The 6,685-nt window shown below is 37.6% G+C and overlaps 1 long non-coding RNA gene across 2 annotated transcripts; it reads right to left on the reverse strand.

Moving 5' to 3' along the window:
- Nucleotides 1-975: 975 nt before the first annotated feature.
- LOC121861895 lies at nucleotides 976-3,394 on the reverse strand. Of its 2 annotated transcripts, none has more exons than XR_006088111.1 (2): nucleotides 3,353-3,394; nucleotides 976-1,889 (listed from the first exon to the last, which is right to left on the reverse strand). It is a non-coding gene; the product is annotated as an uncharacterized LOC121861895 (long non-coding RNA). The 2 variants fall into 2 exon arrangements; XR_006088110.1 differs by having other exon boundaries at nucleotides 3,331-3,381.
- Between the last annotated feature and the right edge of the window lie 3,291 nt (nucleotides 3,395-6,685).

The raw sequence follows: 6,685 nt of genomic DNA on the forward strand, positions 1-6,685 counted from the left end.
CTTTTGGTAAATGTGATAATAGCGTAGTTGAAAAGTCATCAAACACTTATTATAAATTTTCCTTTGAGTGATTGTTATGAAGGAAGATCGCATGTTAAAAAATTGTGTAACTTTCACTTGCAGCCTATACTAGTCATGAAAATGTAACAGGAATATTTAGCTCTCCATAAGTTAATTAAAATCACGAAGTTAAGCGAAAGACACACATTTGTCAACTAATAACATGGGTTGCAGTGCTACTACGGGTAATGTTTACCCAGGTTTTGGGTAAAAGTTCCTACCACACTCAAAATTATATGTTTGAAAAGAGGCTCATGTACTTATTTTTATTTTTTAAAGGTTCCTTTATTTTGTAAGACGTAGTCAATTTCCAGTTCAACGAGTTTTATTTATTAGTTTGTAGTTTGCGAAGTATGATTCAAGTAGGTTGAAACAGAAATAATGGTGCAAATTCACCAACAGCCTACTGTAATCGCTGCTATTTAACACACATTAGTCTCCAAAGCGCAAGTTGTTGCATTGGTTCTTTCATAAGGATGTGCTGTCTCATGTTACATTTTGTAGCTTAACAAGCAAAGAGTACTGTATTCTATTTTTTCTTTATTACTTGTAGTAGTACAGTATTGGGTTATAAGTTTCTTTTAATTTACGGGTATTGATGCAGGTAATTCTAGACATATGAAAATTATACTGTATTTCATTCTTAAATCTAAAAAATGGCAACAAATAACAGTAGTTGTATTATTATTTCACAACGATGTGGTGACCCATGTCAAATTGTGTACGGTAGTTTAAGATGCAAACAGTAGCAATATTTTTTTTTTTTTTCAATTTCTCAAATATTTTTAATATAAGGGATTTTTTGTTTCACAAACTTTCGTGCCTTTGGTATTTAGTAGTATTAAAAGTATACTGTATTGGAATCAAATTTGCTCAAGGATATAGTACATATATTATTAAGGTAAAAGAAAGCCATTTAATTTCTATAAAGAAGTTTATTTTTTTATGTACAGAATATTGAAAATAAAAGTTAAATCAATGTACGCTTTATTCGCATTACCTCTGTATACTGCACTAAAAAGTACTATTTAAACATAGAGGAAAATTGTATTGGTGAATTGATATTTGATTTTAATTCATCAAGTAAACCAATTACGGACTACATTGGCTCGGACTGCTTGGCCTGTCCCTGCTACAGCTTCAGCTGTATCACTAAGTACATGTTGAAAGGTTCCATTGGCATAAAATCTTAAGGCAACTAACACTTGCGTGTGTATGGGAACAGCATGAGATCTTCTCGTTCTACGCCTTAAAAATGGATCTAAATCTTAACACAGTCTTAGAATTTCACATCGAGGAAACCTATATCTAATTTGATTTTCATCGCTTATATTTTTGGGATCCAAAGGGTCCCGATACCTTCGTTCACGTCGTAAAGCTCGATCATGCAGATAAGCTACAACAAGATCCATTGCAGGGTAACTGGAAAATGAGGTCCAAGTGTTACTGGATCAATCTGCAGGACAAAAAATTATGCAATGGTTTAGAAGTTTGTTACAGTATTGTTTTTATGTTGATACTAACTAATTCAAAGTTTTATCATTAGGCCTAGAATTGAAGGGTTATGCCTGTGAAAAACAAAAATTACAGCCTTAAGGTTTTGCCTGGCTCTTAGGGGTAAAATACTGAAAAATGCACAACGCGTTAAAATCTCTGTATTCATTTAAAATTGAAAAAAATTGTTCATTATTCAAGTAAATAAGGGTGTTAAAAGCATTTAAAAGACATCCTCTTGCCTCAAAGTCTGTCACATACTCGCATTTGAAACTGATTTCTGGTAGGAACAGCAGCCTTCTCCGTTAGCCGGAATCCTTGAAACCCGGAACTTTCTGAAAGCCGTAATTGAAATTTTATCTAAAATTAATTCCCAAAGCATGATTTTGCAAGAAACTTACGGCTTAGGTAAATGACTTTCAGAGAGGCAAATTTTCCTGAAAACTATGAGGAAAGTTTCCCAGATAACCGAGAAAAGTCCGGAGATGGGGGATATATTTCCGGGTTCGAGAGATGATGTAATGGGCAATTGCAGGAACTACCGAGAAAATTTTTCCATTACCATAAACATTCTGGGGATGAGGGATATTTTCTTGATTTGTGATAACTGTCTCGTTAACGGGAAAACACTCATTCATTCACGGTAGTGCTCTTCACCAATTGTTCCGGCTAACAGAGATCTCACAGTATTTGGTGTTTTACCCCACTAGAATTTAGGTAAATAATCCCCTTGCATAATGTTAGCCTGTGACAAGACACATAAGCTATACTAAGATAGCCTTATTCTGGGCAAATTCAAATAAATTGGTTAATGATAGTATAGCCTTGCCTAACCTAAATGACAAATCACTTCTCTTAAATTACTCATTTAGCCTAGACCCGAGTGTTTTCCTTTCAATGTTGGGAATATTTGGTCTGAATTGTCTTCAAGTTCATACAAAAAACAACAATTTAAAACCTGAAAATATATCGGATTAGCCGAAATTTTCTTAAATTAATACTCTACCTATGATAATGTTCAAGGAAAGTCTGGAACTAGGCCTAAGGTAGCTGCTAGACAAAGTGTCTCACAGACCCTAGTGTTTTCCTTTCAATGTTGGGAATATTTGGTCTGAATTGTCTTCAAGTTCATACAAAAAACAACAATTTAAAACCTGAAAATATATCGGATTAGCCGAAATTTTCTTAAATTAATACTCTACCTATGATAATGTTCAAGGAAAGTCTGGAACTAGGCCTAAGGTAGCTGCTAGACAAAGTGTCTCACTGACGGCCTGACGCTCACCAAAAAACCATGTACACATTCTCTAACCTAACATACCATAACATAACATAACATAACCAAACCAAACCTATCTAACCTATACCCTATTAGTATAATTTCTTATTTAAATAATCCTCATGTTCTAACTAAATTAAGTAGGCCCCATGTTTAAACATTTATTTGCCTAAGACTGAAAAAGCAGTTATATAGGCACCTATTAATCAAGTTAATTGCAATCCATATTTTACACCTAATATCATTTAATTTTCGCTAACCTATGGAAATTTATAGCCTTTCATGTTATCATAAGCCATACACATAAGAAAATAGGCTCAGGCTATTGGTTGAATATTAGAAAAACAAGGCGAAGTCTTGGCAGGAATGTTCACTTGACCTCATATTTGCCTTTCATTACTGAGGGATATTTACGGCTATACAACATTAATAAGTTCTATCTGCAAGTTTACTCAGTCATAAAACATATTTTTACCCTAAGTGTGAACAATACAAACCTTCTATTTTGGTAAGAAATACTTTATAATGTGTAAGAAGACAAAAGATGCGTCTCTTCCAAACTGCGACAAATACAAACACTCAAGCAGCTTATTATACAACAAAAAAGTTACCAAAAAGACAAAGTGAAATATTATATTTCAGTATGTTGATGTACAAAACATTTTCTTCTTTATTCTATGATAAAACAAGTCTAACAAGCATTATTACAACATATATTATTATTATTTTCTATACAATCGGGAATTAGTCACTACTACATCCGGGTTGAGAGTGTTACACAACCTCGGGAGCTGGTGTAAGTTACTTGCGTTAACTTACGGAGTTCGATGTCAAATATTGGTTTTGAGTATACCATCTGTGTTTTGAGTATGCCATCTGTGTTTTGAGTATACCGATCTGAGACTGTAAGTCCAGTTACGGGGTAAACAAAGACATACAGTCCCATAAATGTTTTTGAGTATCCGGCCCCTGATCGATTATAACAAAGTCCCTTGGTCGAGTATAGCAAAGGGCCCTCATCGAGTAAGACAAAGTCCCCTGATCGAGTATAACAAAGTCCCCTGATCGAGTATAACAAAGTCCCCAGATCGAGCATAACAAAGTCCCCTGATCGAGTATAACAAAGTCCCCTGATCGAGTATAACAAAGTCCTCTGAACGAGTATAACAAAGTCCCCTGATCGAGTATAACAAAGTCCTCTGGTCGAGTAAAAAAAGTGCCATGATCGCGTATAACATAGTCCCCTGGTCTATTATATCAAAGTCCCCTAATCGAGTATAACAAAGTCACCTGGTCGAGTATAGCAAAGTCTCCTGATCGGGTATAACAAAGTACCCTGATGGAGTATAACATATCCCCTGATGGAGTATAACAAAGTCCTATGGTCGAGTATAAAACAGTCCTCTGATCGAGTATAACAAAGGCCCCTCATCGAGTATAACAAAGTCTATTGGTCAAGTATAAAAAGTCCCCTGGTCGAGTATATCAATGTCCCCTGATCGAGTATAACAAAGTCCCCTGGTCGAGTATAGCAAAGTCCCCTGATCGAGTATAACAAAGCCTCCTCATTGGGAATAACAAAGTCCCCTGATCGTGTATGACAAAGCCTCCTGCTCGAGTATAAGAAAGTCCCCTGATCGAGTATAACAAAATCCGTTGATCTAGTATAACAAAGGCCCCTCATCGAGTATAACAAAGGCCCTTCATCGAGTATAACAAAGTCCCCTGATCGAGTATTTCAAAGCCGCTTATTCGAGTATAACAAAGCTCCTCGTCGAGGTTAACAAAGTCCCCCTTTCGAGTCTAACAAAGTCCCCTTATCGAGTATAACAAAGTCTGTTGATTGAGTATAATAAAGTTCCCTGGTCCAGTATAACAAAGTCCCCTAATCGAGTATAACACATCCCCTGATCGACTATAACAAAGTCTAATGGCCCAGTATAACAAAGTCCCCCGATCGGGCATAACAAAGTCCCCTGATACTAGTATAACAAAGTCCTATGGTCGAGTATAAAAAAGTCCCCTGATCGAGTATAAAAAAGTCCCCTGGCCCAGTAAAACAAAGTCCACATATCGAGCATAACAAAGTCCCCTGATCGATTATAACAAAGTCCCATGGTCGCTTATAGCAAAGGGCCCTGGTCGAGTAAGACAAAGTCCCCTGATCGAGTATAACAAAGTCCCCTGATCGATAATAACAAAGCCCCCTGGACGAGTATAACAAAGTCCCCTGATCGAGTATAACAAAGTCCCCTGCTCGAGTATAACAAAGTCCCCTGATCGTGTATAACAAAGGCCCCTCATCGAGTATAACAAAGTCCATTGGTCAAGTATAAAAAAGTCCCCTGGTCGAGTATAACAAAGTCCCCTGATCGCGTATAACAAAGTCCCCTGGTCGAGTATAGCAAAGTCCGATAATCAAGTATAACAAAGTCCCCTGATCGAATATAACATATCCCCTGATCGAGTATAACAAAGTCCTCTGGTCGAGTATAACAACGTCCCCAGATCGAGTATAATAAAGTCCCCTGGTCGAGTATAACAAAGTCCCCTGATCGAGTATAACAAAAGCCTCTCATCGAGTATAGCAAAGTCCATTGGTCAAATATAGGAAATTTCACTGATCGAGTATGACAAAGTCCCATGATTAATTATAAAAAAGTTCCCTGGTTCGAGTATAACAAAGTTCCCTGATCGAGTATAACAAAGTCCCCTGATCAAGTACAACAAAGGCCCCTCATTGAGTATAACAAAGTCCATTGTTCAAATATGAAAAAGTCCCCTGGTCGAGTCTAACAAAGTCCCCTGATCGAGTATAAGAAAGTCCTCTGGTCGAGTATAAACAAGTCCCCTGATCGAGTATAACAAACTCCCCTTCCTGAGTATAACAAAGTCCCCAGATCGAGTATAACAAAGGCCCCTCAGTGAGTATAATAAAGTCCATTGGTCAAGTATAAAAAAGTCCCCTGGTCGAGTATAACAAAGTCCCCTGATCGAGTATAACAAAGTCTCCTGATCGAGTATAACAAATGCCCCTGATCGAGTATAAGAAACGCCCCTCATCGAGTACAACAAAGTCCCCTGATCGAGTATAACAAAGCCGCCTAATTGAGTATAACAAAGGCGCCTGATCAAGTCCAAAAACTGCCCCTAATCGAGTATAACAAAGTCCCCTGATTTAGTATAACAAATTCCCCTAATCGAGTATAAGAAAGGCCCCTCATCGAGTACAACAAAGGCCCCTGGTCGAGTATAACAAAGTCCCTGATCGAGTATAACAAAAGTCCCCTAATCGAGTATAACAAAGTCCCCTGATCGAGAATAAAAAAGTCCGCTTAACCAGTATAACAATGTCCCCATATCGAGCATAACAACGTCCCCTGATCGAATATAATAAAGTCTCCTGCTCGAGTATAGCAAAGGGCCCTGATCGAGTAAGACAAAGTCCCCTGATCGATTATAACAAAGTCCCCTGATCGATTATAACAAAGTCCCTGAGCGTGTATAACAAAGGCCTCTGGTCGAGTATAACAAAGTCCCCTGGTCGAGCATAACAAAGTCCCCTGATACTAGTATAACAAAGTCCCCTGATCGAGTATAAAAATGTCGCCTGGCCCAGTATAACAAAGTCCCTTGATCGTGTATAACAAAGTCCCCAGATCGAGTATAACAAAGTCCCCAGATCGAGTATAACAAAGTCCAGTGATCCTACTATAACAAAGCCCCCTGGACGAGTATAACTAAGTCCCCAGATCGAGTATAACAAAGACCCTTGATCGAATATAACAAAGTCCCCTGGTCCAGTTTAACAAAGTCCCCTGATCGAGTATAACATATCCCCTGATCGAGTAT

The sequence above is a fragment of the Homarus americanus genome, unplaced genomic scaffold (assembly GCF_018991925.1).
Source record: "Homarus americanus isolate GMGI-L3 unplaced genomic scaffold, GMGI_Hamer_2.0 scaffold9009, whole genome shotgun sequence".
NCBI classification, from domain to species: domain Eukaryota; kingdom Metazoa; phylum Arthropoda; class Malacostraca; order Decapoda; family Nephropidae; genus Homarus; species Homarus americanus.